The 27,348-nt window shown below is 44.5% G+C and overlaps 63 non-coding genes across 63 annotated transcripts; all 63 read left to right on the top strand.

Annotated features, from left to right (window-relative positions):
• Positions 1-11: 11 nt before the first annotated feature.
• On the top strand, positions 12-85 carry TRNAT-AGU (transfer RNA threonine (anticodon AGU)). The gene has a single exon. It is a non-coding gene; the product is annotated as a tRNA-Thr (tRNA).
• A 212-nt stretch (positions 86-297) lies between these two features.
• On the top strand, positions 298-371 carry TRNAT-AGU (transfer RNA threonine (anticodon AGU)). The gene has a single exon. It is a non-coding gene; the product is annotated as a tRNA-Thr (tRNA).
• A 69-nt stretch (positions 372-440) lies between these two features.
• TRNAT-AGU (transfer RNA threonine (anticodon AGU)) lies at positions 441-514 on the top strand. Its single transcript has one exon. It is a non-coding gene; the product is annotated as a tRNA-Thr (tRNA).
• A 498-nt stretch (positions 515-1,012) lies between these two features.
• TRNAT-AGU (transfer RNA threonine (anticodon AGU)) lies at positions 1,013-1,086 on the top strand. The gene has a single exon. It is a non-coding gene; the product is annotated as a tRNA-Thr (tRNA).
• A 69-nt stretch (positions 1,087-1,155) lies between these two features.
• On the top strand, positions 1,156-1,229 carry TRNAT-AGU (transfer RNA threonine (anticodon AGU)). Its single transcript has one exon. It is a non-coding gene; the product is annotated as a tRNA-Thr (tRNA).
• A 356-nt stretch (positions 1,230-1,585) lies between these two features.
• On the top strand, positions 1,586-1,659 carry TRNAT-AGU (transfer RNA threonine (anticodon AGU)). The gene has a single exon. It is a non-coding gene; the product is annotated as a tRNA-Thr (tRNA).
• Positions 1,660-1,871: 212 nt separating this feature from the next.
• Positions 1,872-1,945, top strand: TRNAT-AGU (transfer RNA threonine (anticodon AGU)). Its single transcript has one exon. It is a non-coding gene; the product is annotated as a tRNA-Thr (tRNA).
• A 69-nt stretch (positions 1,946-2,014) lies between these two features.
• Positions 2,015-2,088, top strand: TRNAT-AGU (transfer RNA threonine (anticodon AGU)). Its single transcript has one exon. It is a non-coding gene; the product is annotated as a tRNA-Thr (tRNA).
• A 69-nt stretch (positions 2,089-2,157) lies between these two features.
• TRNAT-AGU (transfer RNA threonine (anticodon AGU)) lies at positions 2,158-2,231 on the top strand. The gene has a single exon. It is a non-coding gene; the product is annotated as a tRNA-Thr (tRNA).
• A 355-nt stretch (positions 2,232-2,586) lies between these two features.
• On the top strand, positions 2,587-2,660 carry TRNAT-AGU (transfer RNA threonine (anticodon AGU)). Its single transcript has one exon. It is a non-coding gene; the product is annotated as a tRNA-Thr (tRNA).
• Positions 2,661-2,729: 69 nt separating this feature from the next.
• On the top strand, positions 2,730-2,803 carry TRNAT-AGU (transfer RNA threonine (anticodon AGU)). Its single transcript has one exon. It is a non-coding gene; the product is annotated as a tRNA-Thr (tRNA).
• A 355-nt stretch (positions 2,804-3,158) lies between these two features.
• On the top strand, positions 3,159-3,232 carry TRNAT-AGU (transfer RNA threonine (anticodon AGU)). The gene has a single exon. It is a non-coding gene; the product is annotated as a tRNA-Thr (tRNA).
• Positions 3,233-3,587: 355 nt separating this feature from the next.
• On the top strand, positions 3,588-3,661 carry TRNAT-AGU (transfer RNA threonine (anticodon AGU)). The gene has a single exon. It is a non-coding gene; the product is annotated as a tRNA-Thr (tRNA).
• Positions 3,662-4,016: 355 nt separating this feature from the next.
• Positions 4,017-4,090, top strand: TRNAT-AGU (transfer RNA threonine (anticodon AGU)). Its single transcript has one exon. It is a non-coding gene; the product is annotated as a tRNA-Thr (tRNA).
• A 498-nt stretch (positions 4,091-4,588) lies between these two features.
• Positions 4,589-4,662, top strand: TRNAT-AGU (transfer RNA threonine (anticodon AGU)). The gene has a single exon. It is a non-coding gene; the product is annotated as a tRNA-Thr (tRNA).
• Positions 4,663-5,160: 498 nt separating this feature from the next.
• On the top strand, positions 5,161-5,234 carry TRNAT-AGU (transfer RNA threonine (anticodon AGU)). The gene has a single exon. It is a non-coding gene; the product is annotated as a tRNA-Thr (tRNA).
• Positions 5,235-5,589: 355 nt separating this feature from the next.
• Positions 5,590-5,663, top strand: TRNAT-AGU (transfer RNA threonine (anticodon AGU)). The gene has a single exon. It is a non-coding gene; the product is annotated as a tRNA-Thr (tRNA).
• A 212-nt stretch (positions 5,664-5,875) lies between these two features.
• On the top strand, positions 5,876-5,949 carry TRNAT-AGU (transfer RNA threonine (anticodon AGU)). The gene has a single exon. It is a non-coding gene; the product is annotated as a tRNA-Thr (tRNA).
• A 2,422-nt stretch (positions 5,950-8,371) lies between these two features.
• On the top strand, positions 8,372-8,445 carry TRNAT-AGU (transfer RNA threonine (anticodon AGU)). Its single transcript has one exon. It is a non-coding gene; the product is annotated as a tRNA-Thr (tRNA).
• A 355-nt stretch (positions 8,446-8,800) lies between these two features.
• On the top strand, positions 8,801-8,874 carry TRNAT-AGU (transfer RNA threonine (anticodon AGU)). The gene has a single exon. It is a non-coding gene; the product is annotated as a tRNA-Thr (tRNA).
• A 212-nt stretch (positions 8,875-9,086) lies between these two features.
• Positions 9,087-9,160, top strand: TRNAT-AGU (transfer RNA threonine (anticodon AGU)). The gene has a single exon. It is a non-coding gene; the product is annotated as a tRNA-Thr (tRNA).
• Positions 9,161-9,515: 355 nt separating this feature from the next.
• Positions 9,516-9,589, top strand: TRNAT-AGU (transfer RNA threonine (anticodon AGU)). Its single transcript has one exon. It is a non-coding gene; the product is annotated as a tRNA-Thr (tRNA).
• Positions 9,590-10,372: 783 nt separating this feature from the next.
• TRNAT-AGU (transfer RNA threonine (anticodon AGU)) lies at positions 10,373-10,446 on the top strand. Its single transcript has one exon. It is a non-coding gene; the product is annotated as a tRNA-Thr (tRNA).
• Positions 10,447-10,801: 355 nt separating this feature from the next.
• TRNAT-AGU (transfer RNA threonine (anticodon AGU)) lies at positions 10,802-10,875 on the top strand. The gene has a single exon. It is a non-coding gene; the product is annotated as a tRNA-Thr (tRNA).
• Positions 10,876-11,088: 213 nt separating this feature from the next.
• Positions 11,089-11,162, top strand: TRNAT-AGU (transfer RNA threonine (anticodon AGU)). The gene has a single exon. It is a non-coding gene; the product is annotated as a tRNA-Thr (tRNA).
• Positions 11,163-12,232: 1,070 nt separating this feature from the next.
• Positions 12,233-12,306, top strand: TRNAT-AGU (transfer RNA threonine (anticodon AGU)). The gene has a single exon. It is a non-coding gene; the product is annotated as a tRNA-Thr (tRNA).
• A 69-nt stretch (positions 12,307-12,375) lies between these two features.
• TRNAT-AGU (transfer RNA threonine (anticodon AGU)) lies at positions 12,376-12,449 on the top strand. The gene has a single exon. It is a non-coding gene; the product is annotated as a tRNA-Thr (tRNA).
• Positions 12,450-13,091: 642 nt separating this feature from the next.
• On the top strand, positions 13,092-13,165 carry TRNAT-AGU (transfer RNA threonine (anticodon AGU)). The gene has a single exon. It is a non-coding gene; the product is annotated as a tRNA-Thr (tRNA).
• Positions 13,166-13,377: 212 nt separating this feature from the next.
• On the top strand, positions 13,378-13,451 carry TRNAT-AGU (transfer RNA threonine (anticodon AGU)). Its single transcript has one exon. It is a non-coding gene; the product is annotated as a tRNA-Thr (tRNA).
• Positions 13,452-14,235: 784 nt separating this feature from the next.
• On the top strand, positions 14,236-14,309 carry TRNAT-AGU (transfer RNA threonine (anticodon AGU)). Its single transcript has one exon. It is a non-coding gene; the product is annotated as a tRNA-Thr (tRNA).
• A 498-nt stretch (positions 14,310-14,807) lies between these two features.
• On the top strand, positions 14,808-14,881 carry TRNAT-AGU (transfer RNA threonine (anticodon AGU)). Its single transcript has one exon. It is a non-coding gene; the product is annotated as a tRNA-Thr (tRNA).
• Positions 14,882-15,236: 355 nt separating this feature from the next.
• Positions 15,237-15,310, top strand: TRNAT-AGU (transfer RNA threonine (anticodon AGU)). Its single transcript has one exon. It is a non-coding gene; the product is annotated as a tRNA-Thr (tRNA).
• A 69-nt stretch (positions 15,311-15,379) lies between these two features.
• On the top strand, positions 15,380-15,453 carry TRNAT-AGU (transfer RNA threonine (anticodon AGU)). Its single transcript has one exon. It is a non-coding gene; the product is annotated as a tRNA-Thr (tRNA).
• Positions 15,454-16,094: 641 nt separating this feature from the next.
• TRNAT-AGU (transfer RNA threonine (anticodon AGU)) lies at positions 16,095-16,168 on the top strand. Its single transcript has one exon. It is a non-coding gene; the product is annotated as a tRNA-Thr (tRNA).
• A 69-nt stretch (positions 16,169-16,237) lies between these two features.
• Positions 16,238-16,311, top strand: TRNAT-AGU (transfer RNA threonine (anticodon AGU)). Its single transcript has one exon. It is a non-coding gene; the product is annotated as a tRNA-Thr (tRNA).
• A 355-nt stretch (positions 16,312-16,666) lies between these two features.
• Positions 16,667-16,740, top strand: TRNAT-AGU (transfer RNA threonine (anticodon AGU)). The gene has a single exon. It is a non-coding gene; the product is annotated as a tRNA-Thr (tRNA).
• Positions 16,741-16,809: 69 nt separating this feature from the next.
• Positions 16,810-16,883, top strand: TRNAT-AGU (transfer RNA threonine (anticodon AGU)). Its single transcript has one exon. It is a non-coding gene; the product is annotated as a tRNA-Thr (tRNA).
• Positions 16,884-17,239: 356 nt separating this feature from the next.
• Positions 17,240-17,313, top strand: TRNAT-AGU (transfer RNA threonine (anticodon AGU)). The gene has a single exon. It is a non-coding gene; the product is annotated as a tRNA-Thr (tRNA).
• A 69-nt stretch (positions 17,314-17,382) lies between these two features.
• TRNAT-AGU (transfer RNA threonine (anticodon AGU)) lies at positions 17,383-17,456 on the top strand. Its single transcript has one exon. It is a non-coding gene; the product is annotated as a tRNA-Thr (tRNA).
• A 212-nt stretch (positions 17,457-17,668) lies between these two features.
• TRNAT-AGU (transfer RNA threonine (anticodon AGU)) lies at positions 17,669-17,742 on the top strand. The gene has a single exon. It is a non-coding gene; the product is annotated as a tRNA-Thr (tRNA).
• Positions 17,743-17,811: 69 nt separating this feature from the next.
• Positions 17,812-17,885, top strand: TRNAT-AGU (transfer RNA threonine (anticodon AGU)). Its single transcript has one exon. It is a non-coding gene; the product is annotated as a tRNA-Thr (tRNA).
• A 355-nt stretch (positions 17,886-18,240) lies between these two features.
• Positions 18,241-18,314, top strand: TRNAT-AGU (transfer RNA threonine (anticodon AGU)). Its single transcript has one exon. It is a non-coding gene; the product is annotated as a tRNA-Thr (tRNA).
• Positions 18,315-18,383: 69 nt separating this feature from the next.
• TRNAT-AGU (transfer RNA threonine (anticodon AGU)) lies at positions 18,384-18,457 on the top strand. Its single transcript has one exon. It is a non-coding gene; the product is annotated as a tRNA-Thr (tRNA).
• A 786-nt stretch (positions 18,458-19,243) lies between these two features.
• Positions 19,244-19,317, top strand: TRNAT-AGU (transfer RNA threonine (anticodon AGU)). Its single transcript has one exon. It is a non-coding gene; the product is annotated as a tRNA-Thr (tRNA).
• A 212-nt stretch (positions 19,318-19,529) lies between these two features.
• TRNAT-AGU (transfer RNA threonine (anticodon AGU)) lies at positions 19,530-19,603 on the top strand. Its single transcript has one exon. It is a non-coding gene; the product is annotated as a tRNA-Thr (tRNA).
• Positions 19,604-19,958: 355 nt separating this feature from the next.
• TRNAT-AGU (transfer RNA threonine (anticodon AGU)) lies at positions 19,959-20,032 on the top strand. The gene has a single exon. It is a non-coding gene; the product is annotated as a tRNA-Thr (tRNA).
• A 355-nt stretch (positions 20,033-20,387) lies between these two features.
• On the top strand, positions 20,388-20,461 carry TRNAT-AGU (transfer RNA threonine (anticodon AGU)). Its single transcript has one exon. It is a non-coding gene; the product is annotated as a tRNA-Thr (tRNA).
• Positions 20,462-21,531: 1,070 nt separating this feature from the next.
• Positions 21,532-21,605, top strand: TRNAT-AGU (transfer RNA threonine (anticodon AGU)). The gene has a single exon. It is a non-coding gene; the product is annotated as a tRNA-Thr (tRNA).
• Positions 21,606-21,674: 69 nt separating this feature from the next.
• Positions 21,675-21,748, top strand: TRNAT-AGU (transfer RNA threonine (anticodon AGU)). The gene has a single exon. It is a non-coding gene; the product is annotated as a tRNA-Thr (tRNA).
• A 498-nt stretch (positions 21,749-22,246) lies between these two features.
• Positions 22,247-22,320, top strand: TRNAT-AGU (transfer RNA threonine (anticodon AGU)). The gene has a single exon. It is a non-coding gene; the product is annotated as a tRNA-Thr (tRNA).
• A 355-nt stretch (positions 22,321-22,675) lies between these two features.
• TRNAT-AGU (transfer RNA threonine (anticodon AGU)) lies at positions 22,676-22,749 on the top strand. Its single transcript has one exon. It is a non-coding gene; the product is annotated as a tRNA-Thr (tRNA).
• Positions 22,750-22,818: 69 nt separating this feature from the next.
• Positions 22,819-22,892, top strand: TRNAT-AGU (transfer RNA threonine (anticodon AGU)). The gene has a single exon. It is a non-coding gene; the product is annotated as a tRNA-Thr (tRNA).
• A 355-nt stretch (positions 22,893-23,247) lies between these two features.
• TRNAT-AGU (transfer RNA threonine (anticodon AGU)) lies at positions 23,248-23,321 on the top strand. Its single transcript has one exon. It is a non-coding gene; the product is annotated as a tRNA-Thr (tRNA).
• A 355-nt stretch (positions 23,322-23,676) lies between these two features.
• On the top strand, positions 23,677-23,750 carry TRNAT-AGU (transfer RNA threonine (anticodon AGU)). Its single transcript has one exon. It is a non-coding gene; the product is annotated as a tRNA-Thr (tRNA).
• Positions 23,751-23,963: 213 nt separating this feature from the next.
• On the top strand, positions 23,964-24,037 carry TRNAT-AGU (transfer RNA threonine (anticodon AGU)). The gene has a single exon. It is a non-coding gene; the product is annotated as a tRNA-Thr (tRNA).
• A 498-nt stretch (positions 24,038-24,535) lies between these two features.
• On the top strand, positions 24,536-24,609 carry TRNAT-AGU (transfer RNA threonine (anticodon AGU)). Its single transcript has one exon. It is a non-coding gene; the product is annotated as a tRNA-Thr (tRNA).
• A 69-nt stretch (positions 24,610-24,678) lies between these two features.
• TRNAT-AGU (transfer RNA threonine (anticodon AGU)) lies at positions 24,679-24,752 on the top strand. The gene has a single exon. It is a non-coding gene; the product is annotated as a tRNA-Thr (tRNA).
• A 69-nt stretch (positions 24,753-24,821) lies between these two features.
• TRNAT-AGU (transfer RNA threonine (anticodon AGU)) lies at positions 24,822-24,895 on the top strand. Its single transcript has one exon. It is a non-coding gene; the product is annotated as a tRNA-Thr (tRNA).
• Positions 24,896-25,250: 355 nt separating this feature from the next.
• Positions 25,251-25,324, top strand: TRNAT-AGU (transfer RNA threonine (anticodon AGU)). The gene has a single exon. It is a non-coding gene; the product is annotated as a tRNA-Thr (tRNA).
• Positions 25,325-25,393: 69 nt separating this feature from the next.
• Positions 25,394-25,467, top strand: TRNAT-AGU (transfer RNA threonine (anticodon AGU)). The gene has a single exon. It is a non-coding gene; the product is annotated as a tRNA-Thr (tRNA).
• Positions 25,468-26,251: 784 nt separating this feature from the next.
• Positions 26,252-26,325, top strand: TRNAT-AGU (transfer RNA threonine (anticodon AGU)). Its single transcript has one exon. It is a non-coding gene; the product is annotated as a tRNA-Thr (tRNA).
• A 498-nt stretch (positions 26,326-26,823) lies between these two features.
• On the top strand, positions 26,824-26,897 carry TRNAT-AGU (transfer RNA threonine (anticodon AGU)). Its single transcript has one exon. It is a non-coding gene; the product is annotated as a tRNA-Thr (tRNA).
• A 355-nt stretch (positions 26,898-27,252) lies between these two features.
• TRNAT-AGU (transfer RNA threonine (anticodon AGU)) lies at positions 27,253-27,326 on the top strand. The gene has a single exon. It is a non-coding gene; the product is annotated as a tRNA-Thr (tRNA).
• The last annotated feature ends 22 nt before the right edge of the window (positions 27,327-27,348 follow it).

Genomic DNA, 27,348 nt, shown 5'->3' with positions numbered 1-27,348 from the left:
AGTTTACCCGTGGCGCCGTGGCCTAGTTGGTTAAAGCGCCTGTCTAGTAAACAGGAGATCCTGAGTTCGAATCTCGGCGGTGCCTTCGGGTTAATGTTTTCTATAATCTACGCGTAACATTTTACAAATTCTGTCATTCAACCACTTCACCCGTGGCGATGTGGCTTAGTTGGTTAAAGCGCCTGTCTAGTCAACGGGAGATCCTGAGTTCAAATCAGGGTGGTACCTTCGGGTTAATGTTTTCTATAATCTACGCATGGCATTTTACAAATTCTGTCATTCAACCACTTTACCCGTGGCGCCGTGGCTTAGTTGGTTAAAGCGCCTGTCTAGTAAACAGGAGATCCTGAGTTCGAATCTCCGGGGTGCCTTCGGGTTAATGTTTTCTATAATCTTCACTTTGCATTTTACAAAACCAATCATTCAACCAGTTTACCCGTGGCGCCGTGGCCTAGTTGGTTAAAGCGCCTGTTTAGTAAACAGGAGATCCTGAGTTCGAATCTCGGCGGTGCCTTCGGGTTAATGTTTTCTATAATCTTCACTTGGCATTTTACAAAACCAATCATTCAACCAGTTTACCCGTGGCGACGGGGCTAAGTTGGTTAAAGCGCCTGTCTAGTAAACAGGAGATCCTGAGTTCGAATCTCGGCGGTGCCTTCGGGTTAATGTTTTCTATAATCTACGCGTAACATTTTACAAATTCTGTCATTCAACCACTTCACCCGTGGCGATGTGGCTTAGTTGGTTAAAGCGCCTGTCTAGTCAACGGGAGATCCTGAGTTCAAATCAGGGTGGTACCTTCGGGTTAATGTTTTCTATAATCTACGCATGGCATTTTACAAATTCTGTCATTCAACCACTTTACCCGTGGCGCCGTGGCTTAGTTGGTTAAAGCGCCTGTCTAGTCAACGGGAGATCCTGAGTTCAAATCAGGGTGGTACCTTCGGGTTAATGTTTTCTATAATCTACGCATGGCATTTTACAAATTCTGTCATTCAACCACTTTACCCGTGGCGCCGTGGCTTAGTTGGTTAAAGCGCCTGTCTAGTAAACAGGAGATCCTGAGTTCGAATCTCCGGGGTGCCTTCGGGTTAATGTTTTCTATAATCTTCACTTTGCATTTTACAAAACCAATCATTCAACCAGTTTACCCGTGGCGCCGTGGCCTAGTTGGTTAAAGCGCCTGTCTAGTAAACAGGAGATCCTGAGTTCGAATCTCGGCGGTGCCTTCGGGATGATGTTTTCTATAATCTACGCATGGCATTTTGCAAAACCTATCATTCAACCTCTTAACCCGTGGCGCCGTGGCTTAGTTGGTTAAAGAGCCTGTCTAGTAAACAGGAGATCCTGATTTCGAATCTGGGCGGTGCCTTCGGGTTAATGCTGTCTATAATCTTCTATTGGCCTTTTTACAAAACCAATCATTCAACCATTTAACCCGTGGCGCCTTGGCTTAGTTGGTTAAAGCGCCTGTCTAGTAAACAGGAGATCCTGAGTTCGGAAATCAGCGGTGCCTTTGGGTTAATGTTTTCTATAATCTTCTCTTGGCATTTTACAAAACCAATCATTCAAACTATTTACCCGTGGCGCCGTGGCTTAGTTGGTTAAAGCGCCTGTCTAGTAAACAGGAGATCCTGAGTTCGAATCTCCGGGGTGCCTTCGGGTTATTGTTTTCTATAATCTTCACTTTGCATTTTACAAAACCAATCATTCAACCAGTTTACCCGTGGCGCCGTGGCCTAGTTGGTTAAAGCGCCTGTCTAGTAAACAGGAGATCCTGAGTTCGAATCTCGGCGGTACCTTCGGGTTAATGTTTTCTATAATCTACGCATGGCATTTTACAAATTCTGTCATTCAACCACTTTACCTGTGGCGACGTGGCTAAGTTGGTTAAAGCGCCTGTCTAGTAAACAGGAGATCCTGAGTTCGAATCTCGGCGGTGCCTTCGGGATGATGTTTTCTATAATCTACGCATGGCATTTTGCAAAACCTATCATTCAACCTCTTAACCCGTGGCGCCGTGGCTTAGTTGGTTAAAGCGCCTGTCTAGTAAACAGGAGATCCTGAGTTCGAATCTCGGCGGTGCCTTCGTGTTAATGTTTTCTATAATCTACGCGTGGCATTTTACAAAACCAATCATTCAACCAATTTACCCGTGGCGCCGTGGCTTAGTTGGTTAAAGCGCCTGTCTAGTAAACAGGAGATCCTGAGTTCAAATCTCGGCGGTGCCTTCGGGTTAATGTTTTCTATAATCTTCACTTGGCATTTTACAAAACCAATCATTCAACCAGTTTACCCGTGGCGACGGGGCTAAGTTGGTTAAAGCGCCTGTCTAGTAAACAGGAGATCCTGAGTTCGAATCTCGGCGGTGCCTTCGGGTTAATGTTTTCTATAATCTACGCGTAACATTTTACAAATTCTGTCATTCAACCACTTCACCCGTGGCGATGTGGCTTAGTTGGTTAAAGCGCCTGTCTAGTCAACGGGAGATCCTGAGTTCAAATCAGGGTGGTACCTTCGGGTTAATGTTTTCTATAATCTACGCATGGCATTTTACAAATTCTGTCATTCAACCACTTTACCCGTGGCGCCGTGGCTTAGTTGGTTAAAGCGCCTGTCTAGTAAACAGGAGATCCTGAGTTCGAATCTCCGGGGTGCCTTCGGGTTAATGTTTTCTATAATCTTCACTTTGCATTTTACAAAACCAATCATTCAACCAGTTTACCCGTGGCGCCGTGGCATAGTTGGTTAAAGCGCCTGTCTAGTAAACAGGAGATCCTGAGTTCGAATCTCGGCGGTGCCTTCGGGATGATGTTTTCTATAATCTACGCATGGCATTTTGCAAAACCTATCATTCAACCTCTTAACCCGTGGCGCCGTGGCTTAGTTGGTTAAAGAGCCTGTCTAGTAAACAGGAGATCCTGATTTCGAATCTGGGCGGTGCCTTCGGGTTAATGTTTTCTATAATCTACGCATGGAATTTTACAAATTCTGTCATTCAACCACTTTACCCGTGGCGACGTGGCTAAGTTGGTTAAAGCGCGTGTCTAGTAAACAGGAGATCCTGAGTTCGAATCTCGGCGGTACCTTCGGGTTAATGTTTTCTATAATCTACGCATGGCATTTTACAAATTCTGTCATTCAACCACTTTACCTGTGGCGACGTGGCTAAGTTGGTTAAAGCGCCTGTCTAGTAAACAGGAGATCCTGAGTTCGAATCTCGGCGGTGCCTTCGGGATGATGTTTTCTATAATCTACGCATGGCATTTTGCAAAACCTATCATTCAACCTCTTAACCCGTGGCGCCGTGGCTTAGTTGGTTAAAGAGCCTGTCTAGTAAACAGGAGATCCTGATTTCGAATCTGGGCGGTGCCTTCGGGTTAATGTTTTCTATAATCTACGCATGGAATTTTACAAATTCTGTCATTCAACCACTTTACCCGTGGCGACGTGGCTAAGTTGGTTAAAGCGCGTGTCTAGTAAACAGGAGATCCTGAGTTCGAATCTCGGCGGTGCCTTCGGGATGATGTTTTCTATAATCTACGCATGGCATTTTGCAAAACCTATCATTCAACCTCTTAACCCGTGGCGCCGTGGCTTAGTTGGTTAAAGCGCCTGTCTAGTAAACAGGAGATCCTGAGTTCGAATCTCGGCGGTACCTTCGGGTTAATGTTTTCTATAATCTACGCCTGGCATTTTACAAATTCTGTGATTCAACCACTTTACCGGTGGCGACGTGGCTAAGTTGGTTAAGGCGCATGTCTAGTAACCAGGAGATCCTGAGTTCGAATCTCGGCGGTGCCTTCGGGATAATGTTTTCTATAATCTACGCATAGCATTTTGCAAAACCTATCATTCAACCCCTTTACCGGTGCCGCCGTGGCTTAGTTGGTTAAAGCGCACGTCTAGTGAACAGGAGATCCTGAGATCGAAAATCGGCGGTGCCTTCGGGTTAATGTTTTCTGTAATCTTCTATTGGCATTTTACAAAACCAATCATTCAACCTATTTTCCCGTGGCGCCGTGGCTTAGTTGGTTAAAGCGCCTGTCTAGTAAACAGAAGATCCTGAGTTCGAATCTCGGCGGTGCCTTCGGCTTAATGTTTTCTATAATCTTCTCTTGGCATTTTACAAAACCAATCATTCAACCTTTTTAACCGTGGCGCCGTGGCTTAGTTGGTTAAAGCGCCTGTCTAGTAAACAGGAGATCCTAAGTTCGAATCTCGGCGGTACCTTCGGGCAAACTTATTCTATAATCTACGCATTCCATTTTGCAAAACCTATCATTCAACCTTTTATCCCGTGGCGGCGTGGCTTAGTTGGTTAAAGAGCCTGTCTAGTAAACAGGAGATCCTGAGTTCAAATCTCGGCGGTGCCTTCGGGTTAATGTTTTCTATAATCTTAACTTGGCATTTTACAAAACCAATCATTCAACCAGTTTACCCATGGCGCTGTGGCTTAGTTGGTTAAAGCGCCTGTCTAGTTACCAGGAGATCCTGAGTTCGAGTCTCAACGGTGCCTTCGGTTTAATGTTTTCAATAATCTTCTCTTGGCATTTCACAAAACCAATCATTCAACCAGTTTACCAGTGGCGCCGTGGCTTAGTTGGTTAAAGCGCCTGTCTAGTAAACAGGAGATCCTGAGTACGAATCTCGGCGGTGCCTTCGGCTCAATGTTTTCTATAATTTTAACTTGGGATTTTACAATACATATCATTCAACCATTAAAGTAGTGGCGTCGTGGCTTAATTGGTTTAAGCGAATGTTTAGTGATAAGGAGATCCTGAGTTCGAATCTCGGCGGTGCCTTCGAGTTAATTCTTTCTATAATCTTCACTTGTCATTTTGCATAAACTATCATTCAACCAATTCGACCATGGAGCCGTGTTTTAGTTGGTTAAAGCGCCTGTCTAGTAAACAGGAGATCCTGAGTTCAAATCTCGGCGGTGCCTTCGGGTTAATGTTTTCTATAATCTTAACTTGGCATTTTACAAAACCAATCATTCAACCAGTTTACCCATGGCGCTGTGGCTTAGTTGGTTAAAGCGCCTGTCTAGTTACCAGGAGATCCTGAGTTCGAATCTCGACGGTGCCTTCGGTTTAATGTTTTCAATAATCTTCTCTTGGCATTTCACAAAACCAATCATTCAACCAGTTTACCAGTGGCGCCGTGGCTTAGTTGGTTAAAGCGCCTGTCTAGTAAACAGGAGATCCTGAGTACGAATCTCGGCGGTGCCTTCGGCTCAATGTTTTCTATAATTTTAACTTGGGATTTTACAAAACATATCATTCAACCATTAAAGTAGTGGCGTCGTGGCTTAATTGGTTTAAGCGAATGTTTAGTGATAAGGAGATCCTGCGTTCGAATCTCGGCGGTGCCTTCGAGTTAATTCTTTCTATAATCTTCACTTGTCATTTTGCATAAACTATCATTCAACCAATTCGACCATGGAGCCGTGTTTTAGTTGGTTAAAGCGCCTGTCTAGTAAACAGGAGATCCTGAGTTCAAATCTCGGCGGTGCCTTCGGGTTAATGTTTTCTGTAATCTTCACTTGGCATTTTACAAAACCAATCATTCAACCAGTTTACCCGTGGCGCCGTGGCTTAGTTGGTTAAAGCGCCTGTCTAGTAAACAGGAGATCCTGAGTTCAAATCTCGGCGGTGCCTTCGGGTTAATGTTTTCTATAATCTTAACTTGGCATTTTACAAAACCAATCATTTAACCAGTTTACCCATGGCGCTGTGGCTTAGTTGGTTAAAGCGCCTGTCTAGTTACCAGGAGATCCTGAGTTCGAATCTCGACGGTGCCTTCGGGTTAATGTTTTCAATAATCTTCTCTTGGCATTTCACAAAACCAATCATTCAACCAGTTTACCCGTGGCGCCGTGGCTTAGTTGGTTAAAGCGCCTGTCTAGTAAACAGGAGATCCTGAGTTCAAATCTGGGCGGTGCCTTCGGATTAATACTTGCTATCATCTACGCGTTGACTTTTGCAAAATCTGTCTTTCAACCGCAAGGATCGGGGTGCCTTGGCTTAGTTGGTTAAAGCGCCTGTCTAGTAAACAGGAGATCCTGAGTTCGAATCTCGGCGGTGCCTTCGGCTCAATGTTTTCTATAATTTTCACTTGGGATTTTACAAAACATATCATTCAACCATTTAAGTAGTGGCGTCGTGGCTTAATTGGTTTAAGCGAATGTTTAGTGATAAGGAGATCCTGAGTTCGAATCTCGGCGGTGCCTTCGAGTTAATTCTTTCTATAATCTTCACTTGTCATTTTGCATAAACTATCATTCAACCAATTCGACCGTAAAGCCGTGTTTTAGTTGGTTAAAGCGCCTGTCTAGTAAACAGGAGATCCTGAGTTTGAATCTGGGCAGTGCCTTCGGGTTAATGCTTTCTATAATCTACGCGTTGAATTTTGCAAAATCTGTCATCCAACGGTAAGAATCGTGGCGCCGTGGCTTAGTTGGTTAAAGCGCCTGTCTATGGGAGAGTGCAGGTCGTTCGATTTTGCACTCCGTGTTTTCGTCGCGCTAAGCCTAAGCGGGGTTTTTTGCCAATTAATTTTTCTTTCGGTTATTATTCGTGCATTTAATTCAATAGTTGTTAATTTATTAATTTGGTAATCCCTCCTGGGTGTTTCTACCCAGGATGGACGCATTCAAGAGATCGGTTTTTATTGATTTTAAACGAAATCTACCAAGTTTTGAAGTTGTGTCTACGGCGGTGATTGCGAACTTTGGTCTCGATTGTGCATCTGCTTTAGTTGTCTGTGATGAGGGTGGTTACATTCTCACCTTGAAGACTTTGGCCGATGTCGAGGGCGTTATTGATTCGGGCTTGGATATTGACGGTGAGATATATGAAATTTCAAGCGTTTCTGCGAAGACGGTGACTGTCGCCTTTTCGGACTTACCTGAGTTTGTGACTGATGAAGCCGTTTTATCCAAATTAACGTCGCTTGGCTGTGAAATCAAGGGTCCGCTTGTTTGGCATCGAAAGGCATCATTCTATTGCGGACTTCGTACCGTTCGTGTTACCTTACCTGAGAGTCTGTCATCATTACCATATCGCTTACGAGTTGCCGATGCTGTTGGTCGGGAGAAGTTTTACGCTGTCCGACATGATTCTCAGTTGAAAATATGTAATAAATGTTATTCTCCTGACCATATTTATCGCAATTGTCCGGATTTCAAGTGCTTCAAGTGCGAGAAGCAGGGTCATGTTGTTCGGGAGTGTCCACTTTGGCCCCGTATGGCGTCCCGCGACTCTGATACGGCGGCTGTCGGTGGTGCGGACGGTGACGCGATGGTCGTTGATCCTGTCTCAGTCGCTATTCCTCAGGGTTCTTCGGTCCGGGCTGGTGGCGGTGAGTCTTCAGTCGTCGGCGCCGGTCTCAAGTCTGATCCGCGTCGGGGTGCTAAGCATTCGTTGTCGTCTAGTGATGGTGATTTCGGAAAGAAAATGTCTTCTTCTGGCTCTGCTCCGAAAGTAAAGAAAGTTCCCTCTAAAATGCCTCTGGTCCCTTTCGAGGGTCATCGCCGGCCTGATTGGTGGCCTAAGGAGGTTGTCTGGCCTCCATCTTCAGAGAACGAATATTACGCCCGGGTGTGTCGGTATCAGGGTCAGCCTGTTACCAGTCCTCTGTATAAGGACTTTGTGATCCCGGATGATTACGGTTTTAAGCAATAAGTTCCGGAATTATGATGGTCACTTTTCTGAATGTATTACAGAATTTTCTTTGTTATGTCGGGTATCATTCTTTGTTAGTTATTTTCAATACGGTTTTTTTCAATTATTTCTCTCATTTACATGCTGTTCGATGTTTATTTTTGCCTATTTTCGTTTATTATTACTAAAACCAGAATGCAATGAATGATCGTACAAGATTTGTACCTATTATTTTTTTGATGTGTCGTAGGATGACATTTTTTATTCGCTGTTATCTCTTCAATATCTTTATTTGTATTCTCGTTGCTTTTTTCTGACCGATTTGTCATTTATTACTCGTGAATTTTTCTCTTTATATATTCTGTCAATTGTTGCATAATGCTTCTTTGTAACATACACGCGTTGTGTATTTTTTAATGATATAATTAAAAAAAAAAAAAAAGCGCCTGTCTAGTAAACAGGAGATCCTGATTTCGAATCTCGGCGGTGCCTTTGGGTTAATGTTTTCTATAATCTTCACTTGGCATTTTACAAAACCAATCATTCAACCAGTTAACCCGTGGCGCCTTGGCTTAGTTGGTTAAAGCGCCTGTCTAGTAAACAGGAGATCCTGAGTTCGGAAATCAGCGGTGCCTTTGGGTTAATGTTTTCTATAATCATCTCTTGGCATTTTACAAAACCAATCATTCAAACTATTTACCCGTGGCGCCGTGGCTTAGTTGGTTAAAGCGCCTGTCTAGTAAACAGGAGATCCTGAGTTCGAATCTCGGCGGTGCCTTCGGCTTAATGTTTAACATAATCTACGCATGGCATTTTGCAAAACCTATCATTCAACCACTTTACCCGTGGCGCCGTGGCTTAAATGATTAAAGCGCCTGTCTAGTAAACAGGAGATCCTGAGTGCGAATATCGGCGGTGCCTTCGGGATAATGTTTTCAATAATCTCCACTTTGCATTTTACAAAACCTATCATTCAACCACGTTACTCTATGTGGCGTGGCTTAGTTGGTTAAAGCGCCTGTCCAGTAAACAGGAGATCCTGAGTTCGCATCTCGGCGGTGCCTTCGGGTTAATGTTTTCTATAATCTCCACTTTGCATTTTACAAAACCAATCATTCAACCAGTTTACCCGTGGCGCCGTGGCTTAGTTGGTTAAAGCGCCTGTCTAGTAAACAGGAGATCCTGAGTTCGAATCTCGGCGGTGCCTTCGGGTTAATGTTTTCTATAATCTACGCGTAACATTTTACAAATTCTGTCATTCAACCACTTCACCCGTGGCGACGTGGCTTAGTTGGTTAAAGCGCCTGTCTAGTCAACGGGAGATCCTGAGTTCAAATCAGGGTGGTACCTTCGGGTTAATGTTTTCTATAATCTACGCATGGCATTTTACAAATTCTGTCATTCAACCACTTTACCCGTGGCGCCGTGGCTTAGTTGGTTAAAGCGCCTGTCTAGTAAACAGGAGATCCTGAGTTCGAATCTCGGCGGTACCTTCGGGTTAATGTTTTCTATAATCTACGCATGGCATTTTACAAATTCTGTCATTCAACCACTATACCTGTGGCGACGTGGCTAAGTTGGTTAAAGCGCCTGTCTAGTAAACAGGAGATCCTGATATCGAATCTCGGCGGGGTCTTCGTGTTAATGTTTTCTATAATCTTCACTTGGCATTTTACAAAACCAATCATTCAACCAGTTTACACGTGGCGCCTTGGCTTAATTGGTTAAAGCGCCTGTCTATTAAACAGGAGATCCTGAGTTCGGAAATCAGCGTTGCCTTCGGGTTAATGTTTTCTAAAATCTTCTCTTGGCATTTTAGAAAACCAATCATTCAAACTTTTTACCCGTGGCGCCGTGGCTTAGTTGGTTAAAGCGCCTGTCTAGTAGACAGGAGATCCTGAGTTCGAATCTCGGCGGTGCTTTCGGCTTAATGTTTTCCATAATCTTCTCTTGGCATTTTACAAAACCAATCATTCAACCTATTTACCCGTGGCGCCGTGGCTTAGTTGGTTAAAGTGCTGTCTAGTAAACAGGAGATCCTAAGTTCGAATCTCGGCGGTGCCTTCGGGTAACCTTTTTCTATAATCTACGCATTCCATTTTGAAAAACCTATCATTCAACCTCTTAACCCGTGGCGCCGTGGCTTAGTTGGTTAAAGAGCCTGTCTAGTAAACAGGAGATCCTGAATTCGAATCTGGGCGGTGCCTTCGGGTTAATGCTGTCTATAATCTTCTATTGGCCTTTTTTAAAAACCAATCATTCAACCAGTTAACCCGTGGCGCCTTGGCTTAGTTGGTTAAAGCGCCTGTCTAGTGAACAGGAGATCCTGAGTTCGGAAATCAGCGGTGCCTTTGGGTTAATGTTTAACATAATCTACGCATGGCATTTTGCAAAACCTATCATTCAACCACTTTACCCGTGGCGCCGTGGCTTAAATGATTAAAGCGCCTGTCTAGTAACAGAAGATCCTGAGTGCGAATATCGGCGGTGCCTTCGGGATAGTGTTTTCAATAATCTTCACTTTGCATTTTACAAAACCAATCATTCAACCAATTTACCCGTGGCGCCGTGGCCTAGTTGGTTAAAGCGCCTGTCTAGTAAACAGGAGATCCTGAGTTCGAATCTCGGCGGTACCTTCGGGTTAATGTTTTCTATAATCTACGCATGGCATTTTACAAATTCTGTCATTCAACCACTTTACCTGTGGCGACGTGGCTAAGTTGGTTAAAGCGCCTGTCTAGTAAACAGGAGATCCTGAGTTCGAATCTCGGCGGTGCCTTCGGGATGATGTTTTCTATAATCTACGCATGGCATTTTGCAAAACCTATCATTCAACCTCTTAACCCGTGGCGCCGTGGCTTAGTTGGTTAAAGAGCCTGTCTAGTAAACAGGAGATCCTGATTTCGAATCTGGGCGGTGCCTTCGGGTTAATGTTTTCTATAATCTACGCATGGAATTTTACAAATTCTGTCATTCAACCACTTTACCCGTGGCGACGTGGCTAAGTTGGTTAAAGCGCGTGTCTAGTAAACAGGAGATCCTGAGTTCGAATCTCGGCGGTGCCTTCGGGATGATGTTTTCTATAATCTACGCATGGCATTTTGCAAAACCTATCATTCAACCACTTTACCCGTGGCGACGTGGCTAAGTTGGTTAAAGCGCCTGTCTAGTAAACAGGAGATCCTGAGTTCGAATCTCGGCGGTGCCTTCGGGATGATGTTTTCTATAATCTACGCATGGCATTTTGCAAAACCTATCATTCAACCTCTTAACCCGTGGCGCCGTGGCTTAGTTGGTTAAAGAGCCTGTCTAGTAAACAGGAGATCCTGATTTCGAATCTGGGCGGTGCCTTCGGGTTAATGCTGTCTATAATCTTCTATTGGCCTTTTTACAAAACCAATCATTCAACCAGTTAACCCGTGGCGCCTTGGCTTAGTTGGTTAAAGCGCCTGTCTAGTAAACAGGAGATCCTGAGTTCGAATCTCGGCGGTGCCTTCGGGATAATGTTTTCAATAATCTTCTCTTGGCATCTTACGAAACCTATCATTCAACCACGTTACCCTAGGTGGCGTGGCTTAAATGATTAAAGCGCCTGTCTAGTAAACAGGAGATCCTGAGAGCGAATATCGGCGGTGCCTTCGGGATAATGTTTTCAATAATCTTCTCTTGGCATCTTACGAAACCTATCATTCAACCACGTTACCCTAGGTGGCGTGGCTTAGTTGGTTAAAGCGCCTGTCTAGTAAACAGGAGATCCTGAGATCGGAAATCAGCGGTGCCTTCGGGTTAATGTTTTCTATAATCTTCACTTGGCATTTTACAAAACCAATCATTCAACCTATTTCTCCGTGGCGCCGTGGCTAAGTTGGTTAAAGCACCTGTCTAGTAAACAGGAGATACTTAGTTCAAATCAGGGTGGTGCCTTCAGGTTAATGCTTTCTATAATCTACGCGTTCACTTTTACAAAACCAATCATTCAACCAGTTTACCCGTGGCGCCGTGGCCTAGTTGGTTAAAGCGCCTGTCTAGTAAACCGGAGATCCTGAGTTCGAATCTCGGCGGTGCCTTCGGGATGATGTTTTCTATAATCTACGCATGGCATTTTGCAAAACCTATCATTCAACCTCTTAACCCGTGGCGCCGTGGCTTAGTTGGTTAAAGAGCCTGTCTAGTAAACAGGAGATCCTGATTTCGAATCTGGGCGGTGCCTTCGGGTTAATGTTTTCTATAATCTTCACTTGGCATTTTACAAAACCAATCATTCAACCAGTTTACCCGTGGCGACGGGGCTAAGTTGGTTAAAGCGCCTGTCTAGTAAACAGGAGATCCTGAGTTCGAATCTCGGCGGTGCCTTCGGGTTAATGTTTTCTATAATCTACGCGTAACATTTTACAAATTCTGTCATTCAACCACTTCACCCGTGGCGATGTGGCTTAGTTGGTTAAAGCGCCTGTCTAGTCAACGGGAGATCCTGAGTTCAAATCAGGGTGGTACCTTCGGGTTAATGTTTTCTATAATCTACGCATGGCATTTTACAAATTCTGTCATTCAACCACTTTACCCGTGGCGCCGTGGCTTAGTTGGTTAAAGCGCCTGTCTAGTAAACAGGAGATCCTGAGTTCGAATCTCCGGGGTGCCTTCGGGTTAATGTTTTCTATAATCTTCACTTTGCATTTTACAAAACCAATCATTCAACCAGGTTACCCGTGGCGCCGTGGCCTAGTTGGTTAAAGCGCCTGTCTAGTAAACAGGAGATCCTGAGTTCGAATCTCGGCGGTGCCTTCGGGATGATGTTTTCTATAATCTACGCATGGCATTTTGCAAAACCTATCATTCAACCTCTTAACCCGTGGCGCCGTGGCTTAGTTGGTTAAAGAGCCTGTCTAGTAAACAGGAGATCCTGATTTCGAATCTGGGCGGTGCCTTCGGGTTAATGTTTTCTATAATCTACGCATGGAATTTTACAAATTCTGTCATTCAACCACTTCACCCGTGGCGACGTGGCTAAGTTGGTTAAAGCGCGTGTCTAGTAAACAGGAGATCCTGAGTTCGAATCTCGGCGGTGCCTTCGGGATGATGTTTTCTATAATCTACGCATGGCATTTTGCAAAACCTATCATTCAACCTCTTAACCCGTGGCGCCGTGGCTTAGTTGGTTAAAGAGCCTGTCTAGTAAACAGGAGATCCTGATTTCGAATCTGGGCGGTGCCTTCGGGTTAATGCTGTCTATAATCTTCTATTGGCCTTTTTACAAAACCAATCATTCAACCATTTAACCCGTGGCGCCTTGGCTTAGTTGGTTAAAGCGCCTGTCTAGTAAACAGGAGATCCTGAGTTCGGAAATCAGCGGTGCCTTTGGGTTAATGTTTTCTATAATCTTCTCTTGGCATTTTACAAAACCAATCATTCAAACTATTTACCCGTGGCGCCGTGGCTTAGTTGGTTAAAGCGCCTGTCTAGTAAACAGGAGATCCTGAGTTCGAATCTCCGGGGTGCCTTCGGGTTATTGTTTTCTATAATCTTCACTTTGCATTTTACAAAACCAATCATTCAACCAGTTTACCCGTGGCGCCGTGGCCTAGTTGGTTAAAGCGCCTGTCTAGTAAACAGGAGATCCTGAGTTCGAATCTCGGCGGTACCTTCGGGTTAATGTTTTCTATAATCTACGCATGGCATTTTACAAATTCTGTCATTCAACCACTTTACCTGTGGCGACGTGGCTAAGTTGGTTAAAGCGCCTGTCTAGTAAACAGGAGATCCTGAGTTCGAATCTCGGCGGTGCCTTCGGGATGATGTTTTCTATAATCTACGCATGGCATTTTGCAAAACCTATCATTCAACCTCTTAACCCGTGGCGCCGTGGCTTAGTTGGTTAAAGAGCCTGTCTAGTAAACAGGAGATCCTGATTTCGAATCTGGGCGGTGCCTTCGGGTTAATGTTTTCTATAATCTACGCCTGGCATTTTACAAATTCTGTGATTCAACCACTTTACCGGTGGCGACGTGGCTAAGTTGGTTAAGGCGCATGTCTAGTAACCAGGAGATCCTGAGTTCGAATCTCGGCGGTGCCTTCGGGATAATGTTTTCTATAATCTACGCATAGCATTTTGCAAAACCTATCATTCAACCCCTTTACCGGTGCCGCCGTGGCTTAGTTGGTTAAAGCGCACGTCTAGTGAACAGGAGATCCTGAGTTCGAAAATCGGCGGTACCTTCGGGTTAATGTTTTCTATAATCTACGCCTGGCATTTTACAAATTCTGTGATTCAACCACTTTACCGGTGGCGACGTGGCTAAGTTGGTTAAGGCGCATGTCTAGTAACCAGGAGATCCTGAGTTCGAATCTCGGCGGTGCCTTCGGGATAATGTTTTCTATAATCTACGCATAGCATTTTGCAAAACCTATCATTCAACCCCTTTACCGGTGCCGCCGTGGCTTAGTTGGTTAAAGCGCACGTCTAGTGAACAGGAGATCCTGAGTTCGAAAATCGGCGGTGCCTTCGGGTTAATGTTTTCTGTAATCTTCTATTGGCATTTTACAAAACCAATCATTCAACCTATTTTCCCGTGGCGCCGTGGCTTAGTTGGTTAAAGCGCCTGTCTAGTAAACAGAAGATCCTGAGTTCGAATCTCGGCGGTGCCTTCGGCTTAATGTTTTCTATAATCTTCTCTTGGCATTTTACAAAACCAATCATTCAACCTTTTTAACCGTGGCGCCGTGGCTTAGTTGGTTAAAGCGCCTGTCTAGTAAACAGGAGATCCTAAGTTCGAATCTCGGCGGTACCTTCGGGCAAACTTATTCTATAATCTACGCATTCCATTTTGCAAAACCTATCATTCAACCTTTTATCCCGTGGCGGCGTGGCTTAGTTGGTTAAAGAGCCTGTCTAGTAAACAGGAGATCCTGAGTTCAAATCTCGGCGGTGCCTTCGGGTTAATGTTTTCTATAATCTTAACTTGGCATTTTACAAAACCAATCATTCAACCAGTTTACCCATGGCGCTGTGGCTTAGTTGGTTAAAGCGCCTGTCTAGTTACCAGGAGATCCTGAGTTCGAATCTCAACGGTGCCTTCGGTTTAATGTTTTCAATAATCTTCTCTTGGCATTTCACAAAACCAATCATTCAACCAGTTTACCAGTGGCGCCGTGGCTTAGTTGGTTAAAGCGCCTGTCTAGTAAACAGGAGATCCTGAGTACGAATCTCGGCGGTGCCTTCGGCTCAATGTTTTCTATAATTTTAACTTGGGATTTTACAATACATATCATTCAACCATTAAAGTAGTGGCGTCGTGGCTTAATTGGTTTAAGCGAATGTTTAGTGATAAGGAGATCCTGAGTTTGAATCTCGGCGGTGCCTTCGAGTTAATTCTTTCTATAATCTTCACTTGTCATTTTGCATAAACTATCATTCAACCAATTCGACCATGGAGCCGTGTTTTAGTTGGTTAAAGCGCCTGTCTAGTAAACAGGAGATCCTGAGTTCAAATCTCGGCGGTGCCTTCGGGTTAATGTTTTCTGTAATCTTCACTTGGCATTTTACAAAACCAATCATTCAACCAGTTTACCCGTGGCGCCGTGGCTTAGTTGGTTAAAGCGCCTGTCTAGTAAACAGGAGATCCTGAGTTCGAATCTCCGGGGTGCCTTCGGGTTATTGTTTTCTATAATCTTCACTTTGCATTTTACAAAACCAATCATTCAACCAGTTTACCCGTGGCGCCGTGGCCTAGTTGGTTAAAGCGCCTGTCTAGTAAACAGGAGATCCTGAGTTCGAATCTCGGCGGTGCCTTCGGGATGATGTTTTCTATAATCTACGCATGGCATTTTGCAAAACCTATCATTTAACCTCTTAACCCGTGGCGCCGTGGCTTAGTTGGTTAAAGAGCCTGTCTAGTAAACAGGAGATCCTGATTTCGAATCTGGGCGGTGCTTTCGGGTTAATGTTTTCTATAATCTACGCATGGAATTTTACAAATTCTGTCATTCAACCACTTTACCCGTGGCGACGTGGCTAAGTTGGTTAAAGCGCGTGTCTAGTAAACAGGAGATCCTGAGTTCGAATCTCGGCGGTGTCTTCGGGATGATGTTTTCTATAATCTTCACTTGGCATTTTACAAAACCAATCATTCAACCAGTTTACCCGTGGCGACGGGGCTAAGTTGGTTAAAGCGCCTGTCTAGTAAACAGGAGATCCTGAGTTCGAATCTCGGCGGTGCCTTCGGGTTAATGTTTTCTATAATCTACGCGTAACATTTTACAAATTCTGTCATTCAACCACTTCACCCGTGGCGATGTGGCTTAGTTGGTTAAAGCTCCTGTCTAGTCAACGGGAGATCCTGAGTTCAAATCAGGGTGGTACCTTCGGGTTAATGTTTTCTATAATCTACGCATGGCATTTTACAAATTCTGTCATTCAACCACTTTACCCGTGGCGCCGTGGCTTAGTTGGTTAAAGCGCCTGTCTAGTAAACAGGAGATCCTGAGTTCGAATCTCCGGGGTGCCTTCGGGTTAATGTTTTCTATAATCTTCACTTTGCATTTTACAAAACCAATCATTCAACCAGTTTACCCGTGGCGCCGTGGCCTAGTTGGTTAAAGCGCCTGTTTAGTAAACAGGAGATCCTGAGTTCGAATCTCGGCGGTGCCTTCGGGTTAATGTTTTCTATAATCTTCACTTGGCATTTTACAAAACCAATCATTCAACCAGTTTACCCGTGGCGACGGGGCTAAGTTGGTTAAAGCTCCTGTCTAGTAAACAGGAGATCCTGAGTTCGAATCTCGGCGGTGCCTTCGGGTTAATGTTTTCTATAATCTACGCGTAACATTTTACAAATTCTGTCCTTCAACCACTTCACCCGTGGCGATGTGGCTTAGTTGGTTAAAGCGCCTGTCTAGTCAACGGGAGATCCTGAGTTCAAATCAGGGTGGTACCTTCGGGTTAATGTTTTCTATAATCTACGCATGGCATTTTACAAATTCTGTCATTCAACCACTTTACCCGTGGCGCCGTGGCTTAGTTGGTTAAAGCGCCTGTCTAGTAAACAGGAGATCCTGAGTTCGAATCTCCGGGGTGCCTTCAGGTTAATGTTTTGTATAATCTTCACTTTGCATTTTACAAAACCAATCATTCAACCAGTTTACCCGTGGCGCCGTGGCCTAGTTGGTTAAAGCGCCTGTCTAGTAAACAGGAGATCCTGAGTTCGAATCTCGGCGGTGCCTTCGGGATGATGTTTTCTATAATCTACGCATGGCATTTTGCAAAACCTATCATTCAACCTCTTATCCCGTGGCGCCGTGGCTTAGTTGGTTAAAGAGCCTGTCTAGTAAACAGGAGATCCTGATTTCGAATCTGGGCGGTGCCTTCGGGTTAATGCTGTCTATAATCTTCTATTGGCCTTTTTACAAAACCAATCATTCAACCATTTAACCCGTGGCGCCTTGGCTTAGTTGGTTAAAGCGCCTGTCTAGTAAACAGGAGATCCTGAGTTCGGAAATCAGCGGTGCCTTTGGGTTAATGTTTTCTATAATCTTCTCTTGGCATTTTACAAAAGCAATCATTCAAACTATTTACCCGTGGCGCCGTGGCTTAGTTGGTTAAAGCGCCTGTCTAGTAAACAGGAGATCCTGAGTTCGAATCTCCGGGGTGCCTTCGGGTTATTGTTTTCTATAATCTTCACTTTGCATTTTACAAAACCAATCATTCAACCAGTTTACCCGTGGCGCCGTGGCCTAGTTGGTTAAAGCGCCTGTCTAGTAAACAGGAGATCCTGAGTTCGAATCTCGGCGGTGCCTTCGGGTTAATGTTTTCTATAATCTACGCGTAACATTTTACAAATTCTGTCATTCAACCACTTCACCCGTGGCGATGTGGCTTAGTTGGTTAAAGCGCCTGTCTAGTCAACGGGAGATCCTGAGTTCAAATCAGGGTGGTACCTTCGGGTTAATGTTTTCTATAATCTACGCATGGCATTTTACAAATTCTGTCATTCAACCACTTTACCCGTGGCGCCGTGGCTTAGTTGGTTAAAGCGCCTGTCTAGTAAACAGGAGATCCTGAGTTCGAATCTCCGGGGTGCCTTCGGGTTAATGTTTTCTATAATCTTCACTTTGCATTTTACAAAACCAATCATTCAACCAGTTTACCCGTGGCGCCGTGGCCTAGTTGGTTAAAGCGCCTGTTTAGTAAACAGGAGATCCTGAGTTCGAATCTCGGCGGTGCCTTCGGGTTAATGTTTTCTATAATCTTCACTTGGCATTTTACAAAACCAATCATTCAACCAGTTTACCCGTGGCGACGGGGCTAAGTTGGTTAAAGCGCCTGTCTAGTAAACAGGAGATCCTGAGTTCGAATCTCGGCGGTGCCTTCGGGTTAATGTTTTCTATAATCTACGCGTAACATTTTACAAATTCTGTCATTCAACCACTTCACCCGTGGCGATGTGGCTTAGTTGGTTAAAGCGCCTGTCTAGTCAACGGGAGATCCTGAGTTCAAATCAGGGTGGTACCTTCGGGTTAATGTTTTCTATAATCTACGCATGGCATTTTACAAATTCTGTCATTCAACCACTTTACCCGTGGCGCCGTGGCTTAGTTGGTTAAAGCGCCTGTCTAGTAAACAGGAGATCCTGAGTTCGAATCTCCGGGGTGCCTTCGGGTTAATGTTTTCTATAATCTTCACTTTGCATTTTACAAAACCAATCATTCAACCAGTTTACCCGTGGCGCCGTGGCCTAGTTGGTTAAAGCGCCTGTCTAGTAAACAGGAGATCCTGAGTTCGAATCTCGGCGGTGCCTTCGGGATGATGTTTTCTATAATCTACGCATGGCATTTTGCAAAACCTATCATTCAACCTCTTAACCCGTGGCGCCGTGGCTTAGTTGGTTAAAGAGCCTGTCTAGTAAACAGGAGATCCTGATTTCGAATCTGGGCGGTGCCTTCGGGTTAATGCTGTCTATAATCTTCTATTGGCCTTTTTACAAAACCAATCATTCAACCATTTAACCCGTGGCGCCTTGGCTTAGTTGGTTAAAGCGCCTGTCTAGTAAACAGGAGATCCTGAGTTCGGAAATCAGCGGTGCCTTTGGGTTAATGTTTTCTATAATCTTCTCTTGGCATTTTACAAAACCAATCATTCAAACTATTTACCCGTGGTGCCGTGGCTTAGTTGGTTAAAGCGCCTGTCTAACAAACAGGAGATCCTGAGTTCAAATCTCGGCGGTGCCTTCGGGTTAATGTTTTCTATAATCTTAACTTGGCATTTTACAAAACCAATCATTTAACCAGTTTACCCATGGCGCTGTGGCTTAGTTGGTTAAAGCGCCTGTCTAGTTACCAGGAGATCCTGAGTTCGAATCTCGACGGTGCCTTCGGGTTAATGTTTTCTATAATCTACGCATGGAATTTTACAAATTCTGTCATTCAACCACTTCACCCGTGGCGACGTGGCTAAGTTGGTTAAAGCGCGTGTCTAGTAAACAGGAGATCCTGAGTTCGAATCTGGGCGGTGCCTTCGGGTTAATGCTGTCTATAATCTTCTATTGGCCTTTTTACAAAACCAATCATTCAAACTATTTACCCGTGGCGCCGTGGCTTAGTTGGTTAAAGCGCCTGTCTAGTAAACAGGAGATCCTGAGTTCGAATCTCCGGGGTGCCTTCGGGTTATTGTTTTCTATAATCTTCACTTTGCATTTTACAAAACCAATCATTCAACCAGTTTACCCGTGGCGCCGTGGCCTAGTTGGTTAAAGCGCCTGTCTAGTAAACAGGAGATCCTGAGTTCGAATCTCGGCGGTACCTTCGGGTTAATGTTTTCTATAATCTACGCATGGCATTTTACAAATTCTGTCATTCAACCACTTTACCTGTGGCGACGTGGCTAAGTTGGTTAAAGCGCCTGTCTAGTAAACAGGAGATCCTGAGTTCGAATCTCGGCGGTGCCTTCGGGATGATGTTTTCTATAATCTACGCATGGCATTTTGCAAAACCTATCATTCAACCTCTTAACCCGTGGCGCCGTGGCTTAGTTGGTTAAAGAGCCTGTCTAGTAAACAGGAGATCCTGATTTCGAATCTGGGCGGTGCCTTCGGGTTAATGTTTTCTATAATCTACGCATGGAATTTTACAAATTCTGTCATTCAACCACTTCACCCGTGGCGATGTGGCTAAGTTGGTTAAAGCGCGTGTCTAGTAAACAGGAGATCCTGAGTTCGAATCTCGGCGGTGCCTTCGGGATGATGTTTTCTATAATCTACGCATGGCATTTTGCAAAACCTATCATTCAACCTCTTAACCCGTGGCGCCGTGGCTTAGTTGGTTAAAGCGCCTGTCTAGTAAACAGGAGATCCTGAGTTCGAATCTCGGCGGTACCTTCGGGTTAATGTTTTCTATAATCTACGCCTGGCATTTTACAAATTCTGTGATTCAACCACTTTACCGGTGGCGACGTGGCTAAGTTGGTTAAGGCGCATGTCTAGTAACCAGGAGATCCTGAGTTCGAATCTCGGCGGTGCCTTCGGGATAATGTTTTCTATAATCTACGCATAGCATTTTGCAAAACCTATCATTCAACCCCTTTACCGGTGCCGCCGTGGCTTAGTTGGTTAAAGCGCACGTCTAGTGAACAGGAGATCCTGAGTTCGAAAATCGGCGGTGCCTTCGGGTTAATGTTTTCTGTAATCTTCTATTGGCATTTTACAAAACCAATCATTCAACCTATTTTCCCGTGGCGCCGTGGCTTAGTTGGTTAAAGCGCCTGTCTAGTAAACAGAAGATCCTGAGTTCGAATCTCGGCGGTGCCTTCGGCTTAATGTTTTCTATAATCTTCTCTTGGCATTTTACAAAACCAATCATTCAACCTTTTTAACCGTGGCGCCGTGGCTTAGTTGGTTAAAGCGCCTGTCTAGTAAACAGGAGATCCTAAGTTCGAATCTCGGCGGTACCTTCGGGCAAACTTATTCTATAATCTACGCATTCCATTTTGCAAAACCTATCATTCAACCTTTTATCCCGTGGCGGCGTGGCTTAGTTGGTTAAAGAGCCTGTCTAGTAAACAGGAGATCCTGAGTTCAAATCTCGGCGGTGCCTTCGGGTTAATGTTTTCTATAATCTTAACTTGGCATTTTACAAAACCAATCATTCAACCAGTTTACCCATGGCGCTGTGGCTTAGTTGGTTAAAGCGCCTGTCTAGTTACCAGGAGATCCTGAGTTCGAGTGTCAACGGTGCCTTCGGTTTAATGTTTTCAATAATCTTCTCTTGGCATTTCACAAAACCAATCATTCAACCAGTTTACCAGTGGCGCCGTGGCTTAGTTGGTTAAAGCGCCTGTCTAGTAAACAGGAGATCCTGAGTAGGAATCTCGGCGGTGCCTTCGGCTCAATGTTTTCTATAATTTTAACTTGGGATTTTACAATACATATCATTTAACCATTAAAGTAGTGGCGTCGTGGCTTAATTGGTTTAAGCGAATGTTTAGTGATAAGGAGATCCTGAGTTCGAATCTCGGCGGTGCCTTCGAGTTAATTCTTTCTATAATCTTCACTTGTCATTTTGCATAAACTATCATTCAACCAATTCGACCATGGAGCCGTGTTTTAGTTGGTTAAAGCGCCTGTCTAGTAAACAGGAGATCCTGAGTTCAAATCTCGGCGGTGCCTTCGGGTTAATGTTTTCTGTAATCTTCACTTGGCATTTTACAAAACCAATCATTCAACCAGTTTACCCGTGGCGCCGTGGCTTACTTGGTTAAAGCGCCTGTCTAGTAAACAGGAGATCCTGAGTTCGAATCTCCGGGGTGCCTTCGGGTTATTGTTTTCTATAATCTTCACTTTGCATTTTACAAAACCAATCATTCAACCAGTTTACCCGCGGCGCCGTGGCCTAGTTGGTTAAAGCGCCTATCTAGTAAACAGGAGATCCTGAGTTCGAATCTCGGCGGTGCCTTCGGGATGATGTTTTCTGTAATCTTCTATTGGCATTTTACAAAACCAATCATTCAACCTATTTTCCCGTGGCGCCGTGGCTTAGTTGGTTAAAGCGCCTGTCTAGTAAACAGAAGATCCTGAGTTCAAATCTCGGCGGTGCCTTCGGGTTAATGTTTTCAATAATCTTCTCTTGGCATTTTACGAAGCCTATCATTCAACCACGTTACCCTAGGTAGCGTGGCTTAGTTGGTTAAAGCCCCTGGCTAGTAAACAGGAGATCCTGAGTTCGGAAATCGGCGGTGCCTTCGGGTTTATGTTTTCTATAATCTTCACTTGGCATTTTACAAAACCAATCATTCAACCAGTTTACCCGTGGCGCCTTGGCTTAATTGGTTAAAGCGCCTGTCTAGTAAACAGGAGATCCTGAGTTCGGAAATCAGCAGTGCCTTCGGGTTAATGTTTTCTATAATCTACGCATGGCATTTTACAAATTCTGTCATTCAACCACTTTACCCGTGGCGACGGGGCTAAGTTGGTTAAAGCGCCTGTCTAGTAAACAGGAGATCCTGAGTTCGAATCTCGGCGGTGCCTTCGTGTTAATGTTTTCTATAATCTACGCGTGGCATTTTACAAAACCAATCATTCAACCAGTTTACCCGTGGCGCCGTGGCTTAGTTGGTTAAAGCGCCTGTCTAGTAAACAGGAGATCCTGAGTTCAAATCTCGGCGGTGCCTTCGGGTTAATGTTTTCTATAATCTTCACTTGGCATTTTACAAAACCAATCATTCAACCAGTTTACCCGTGGCGACGGGGCTAAGTTGGTTAAAGCGCCTGTCTAGTAAACAGGAGATCCTGAGTTCGAATCTCGGCGGTGCCTTCGGGTTAATGTTTTCTATAATCTACGCGTAACATTTTACAAATTCTGTCATTCAACCACTTCACCCGTGGCGATGTGGCTTAGTTGGTTAAAGCGCCTGTCTAGTCAACGGGAGATCCTGAGTTCAAATCAGGGTGGTACCTTCGGGTTAATGTTTTCTATAATCTACGCATGGCATTTTACAAATTCTGTCATTCAACCACTTTACCCGTGGCGCCGTGGCTTAGTTGGTTAAAGCGCCTGTCTAGTAAACAGGAGATCCTGAGTTCGAATCTCCGGGGTGCCTTCGGGTTAATGTTTTCTATAATCTTCACTTTGCATTTTACAAAACCAATCATTCAACCAGTTTACCCGTGGCGCCGTGGCCTAGTTGGTTAAAGCGCCTGTCTAGTAAACAGGAGATCCTGAGTTCGAATCTCGGCGGTGCCTTCGGGTTAATGTTTTCTATAATCTTCACTTGGCATTTTACAAAACCAATCATTCAACCAGTTTACCCGTGGCGACGGGGCTAAGTTGGTTAAAGCGCCTGTCTAGTAAACAGGAGATCCTGAGTTCGAATCTCGGCGGTGCCTTCGGGATAATGTTTTCAATAATCTTCACTTTGCATTTTACAAAACCAATCATTCAACCAATTTACCCGTGGCGCCGTGGCCTAGTTGGTTAAAGCGCCTGTCTAGTAAACAGGAGATCCGGAGTTCGAATCTCGGCGGTACCTTCGGGTTAATGTTTTCTATAATCTACGCATGGCATTTTACAAATTCTGTCATTCAACCACTTTACCTGTGGCGACGTGGCTAAGTTGGTTAAAGCGCCTGTCTAGTAAACAGGAGATCCTGAGTTCGAATCTCGGCGGTGCCTTCGGGATGATGTTTTCTATAATCTACGCATGGCATTTTGCAAAACCTATCATTCAACCTCTTAACCCGTGGCGCCGTGGCTTAGTTGGTTAAAGAGCCTGTCTAGTAAACAGGAGATCCTGATTTCGAATCTGGGCGGTGCCTTCGGGTTAATGTTTTCTATAATCTACGCATGGAATTTTACAAATTCTGTCATTCAACCACTTTACCCGTGGCGACGTGGCTAAGTTGGTTAAAGCGCGTGTCTAGTAAACAGGAGATCCTGAGTTCGAATCTCGGCGGTGCCTTCGGGATGATGTTTTCTATAATCTACGCATGGCATTTTGCAAAACCTATCATTCAACCACTTTACCCGTGGCGACGTGGCTAAGTTGGTTAAAGCGCCTGTCTAGTAAACAGGAGATCCTGAGTTCGAATCTCGGCGGTGCCTTCGGGATGATGTTTTCTATAATCTACGCATGGCATTTTGCAAAACCTATCATTCAACCTCTTAACCCGTGGCGCCGTGGCTTAGTTGGTTAAAGAGCCTGTCTAGTAAACAGGAGATCCTGATTTCGAATCTGGGCGGTGCCTTCGGGTTAATGCTGTCTATAATCTTCTATTGGCCTTTTTACAAAACCAATCATTCAACCAGTTAACCCGTGGCGCCTTGGCTTAGTTGGTTAAAGCGCCTGTCTAGTAAACAGGAGATCCTGAGTTCGAATCTCGGCGGTGCCTTCGGGATAATGTTTTCAATAATCTTCTCTTGGCATCTTACGAAACCTATCATTCAACCACGTTACCCTAGGTGGCGTGGCTTAAATGATTAAAGCGCCTGTCTAGTAAACAGGAGATCCTGAGAGCGAATATCGGCGGTGCCTTCGGGATAATGTTTTCAATAATCTTCTCTTGGCATCTTACGAAACCTATCATTCAACCACGTTACCCTAGGTGGCGTGGCTTAGTTGGTTAAAGCGCCTGTCTAGTAAACAGGAGATCCTGAGATCGGAAATCAGCGGTGCCTTCGGGTTAATGTTTTCTATAATCTTCACTTGGCATTTTACAAAACCAATCATTCAACCTATTTCTCCGTGGCGCCGTGGCTAAGTTGGTTAAAGCACCTGTCTAGTAAACAGGAGATACTTAGTTCAAATCAGGGTGGTGCCTTCAGGTTAATGCTTTCTATAATCTACGCGTTGACTTTTACAAAACCAATCATTCAACCTGTTTACCCGTAGCGCCGTGGCTTAGTTGGTTAAAGCGCCTGTCTAGTAAACAGGAGATCCTGAGTTCAAATCTCGGCGGTGCCTTAGGGTTAATGCTTTCTATAATCTTCTCTTGGCATTTTACAAAACAAATCATTCAACCACTTTACCCGTGGCGCCGTGGCTTAGTTGGTTAAAGCGCCTGTCTAGTAAACAGAAGATCCTGAGTTCAAATCTCGGCGGTGCCTTCGGGTTAATGTTTTCTATAATCTTCACTTGCCATTTTACAAAACCAATCATTCAACCAGTTTACCCGTGTCGCCGTGGCTTAGTTGGTTAAAGCGCCTGTCTAGTAAACAGGAGATCCTGAGTTCAAATCTCGGCGGTGCCTTCGGGTTAATGTTTTCTATAATCTTCACTTGGCATTTTACAAAACCAATCATTCAACCAGTTTACCCGTGGCGACGGGGCTAAGTTGGTTAAAGCGCCTGTCTAGTAAACAGGAGATCCTGAGTTCGAATCTCGGCGGTGCCTTCGGGTTAATGTTTTCTATAATCTACGCGTAACATTTTACAAATTCTGTCATTCAACCACTCCACCCGTGGCGATGTGGCTTAGTTGGTTAAAGCGCCTGTCTAGTCAACGGGAGATCCTGAGTTCAAATCAGGGTGGTACCTTCGGGTTAATGTTTTCTATAATCTACGCATGGCATTTTACAAATTCTGTCATTCAACCACTTTACCCGTGGCGCCGTGGCTTAGTTGGTTAAAGCGCCTGTCTAGTAAACAGGAGATCCTGAGTTCGAATCTCCGGGGTGCCTTCGGGTTAATGTTTTCTATAATCTTCACTTTGCATTTTACAAAACCAATCATTCAACCAGTTTACCCGTGGCGCCGTGGCCTAGTTGGTTAAAGCGCCTGTCTAGTAAACAGGAGATCCTGAGTTCGAATCTCGGCGGTGCCTTCGGGATGATGTTTTCTATAATCTACGCATGGCATTTTGCAAAACCTATCATTCAACCTCTTAACCCGTGGCGCCGTGGCTTAGTTGGTTAAAGAGCCTGTCTAGTAAACAGGAGATCCTGATTTCGAATCTGGGCGGTGCCTTCGGGTTAATGTTTTCTATAATCTACGCCTGGCATTTTACAAATTCTGTGATTCAACCACTTTACCGGTGGCGACGTGGCTAAGTTGGTTAAGGCGCATGTCTAGTAACCAGGAGATCCTGAGTTCGAATCTCGGCGGTGCCTTCGGGATAATGTTTTCTATAATCTACGCATAGCATTTTGCAAAACCTATCATTCAACCCCTTTACCGGTGCCGCCGTGGCTTAGTTGGTTAAAGCGCACGTCTAGTGAACAGGAGATCCTGAGTTCGAAAATCGGCGGTACCTTCGGGTTAATGTTTTCTATAATCTACGCCTGGCATTTTACAAATTCTGTGATTCAACCACTTTACCGGTGGCGACGTGGCTAAGTTGGTTAAGGCGCATGTCTAGTAACCAGGAGATCCTGAGTTCGAATCTCGGCGGTGCCTTCGGGATAATGTTTTCTATAATCTACGCATAGCATTTTGCAAAACCTATCATTCAACCCCTTTACCGGTGCCGCCGTGGCTTAGTTGGTTAAAGCGCACGTCTAGTGAACAGGAGATCCTGAGTTCGAAAATCGGCGGTGCCTTCGGGTTAATGTTTTCTGTAATCTTCTATTGGCATTTTACAAAACCAATCATTCAACCTATTTTCCCGTGGCGCCGTGGCTTAGTTGGTTAAAGCGCCTGTCTAGTAAACAGAAGATCCTGAGTTCGAATCTCGGCGGTGCCTTCGGCTTAATGTTTTCTATAATCTTCTCTTGGCATTTTACAAAACCAATCATTCAACCTTTTTAACCGTGGCGCCGTGGCTTAGTTGGTTAAAGCGCCTGTCTAGTAAACAGGAGATCCTAAGTTCGAATCTCGGCGGTACCTTCGGGCAAACTTATTCTATAATCTACGCATTCCATTTTGCAAAACCTATCATTCAACCTTTTATCCCGTGGCGGCGTGGCTTAGTTGGTTAAAGAGCCTGTCTAGTAAACAGGAGATCCTGAGTTCAAATCTCGGCGGTGCCTTCGGGTTAATGTTTTCTATAATCTTAACTTGGCATTTTACAAAACCAATCATTCAACCAGTTTACCCATGGCGCTGTGGCTTAGTTGGTTAAAGCGCCTGTCTAGTTACCAGGAGATCCTGAGTTCGAATCTCAACGGTGCCTTCGGTTTAATGTTTTCAATAATCTTCTCTTGGCATTTCACAAAACCAATCATTCAACCAGTTTACCAGTGGCGCCGTGGCTTAGTTGGTTAAAGCGCCTGTCTAGTAAACAGGAGATCCTGAGTACGAATCTCGGCGGTGCCTTCGGCTCAATGTTTTCTATAATTTTAACTTGGGATTTTACAATACATATCATTTAACCATTAAAGTAGTGGCGTCGTGGCTTAATTGGTTTAAGCGAATGTTTAGTGATAAGGAGATCCTGAGTTCGAATCTCGGCGGTGCCTTCGAGTTAATTCTTTCTATAATCTTCACTTGTCATTTTGCATAAACTATCATTCAACCAATTCGACCATGGAGCCGTGTTTTAGTTGGTTAAAGCGCCTGTCTAGTAAACAGGATATCCTGAGTTCAAATCTCGGCGGTGCCTTCGGGTTAATGTTTTCTGTAATCTTCACTTGGCATTTTACAAAACCAATCATTCAACCAGTTTACCCGTGGCGCCGTGGCTTAGTTGGTTAAAGCGCCTGTCTAGTAAACAGGAGATCCTGAGTTCGAATCTCCGGGGTGCCTTCGGGTTATTGTTTTCTATAAT

This window comes from Leiobunum rupestre, chromosome 7, assembly GCF_980474605.1.
Source record: "Leiobunum rupestre chromosome 7, qqLeiRupe1.1.hap1, whole genome shotgun sequence".
Taxonomy (NCBI): Eukaryota; Metazoa; Arthropoda; class Arachnida; order Opiliones; family Sclerosomatidae; genus Leiobunum; species Leiobunum rupestre.
The sequence above is the reverse complement of the archived record's forward strand: the minus strand, read 5'-3'. Positions and strand labels throughout refer to the sequence as shown.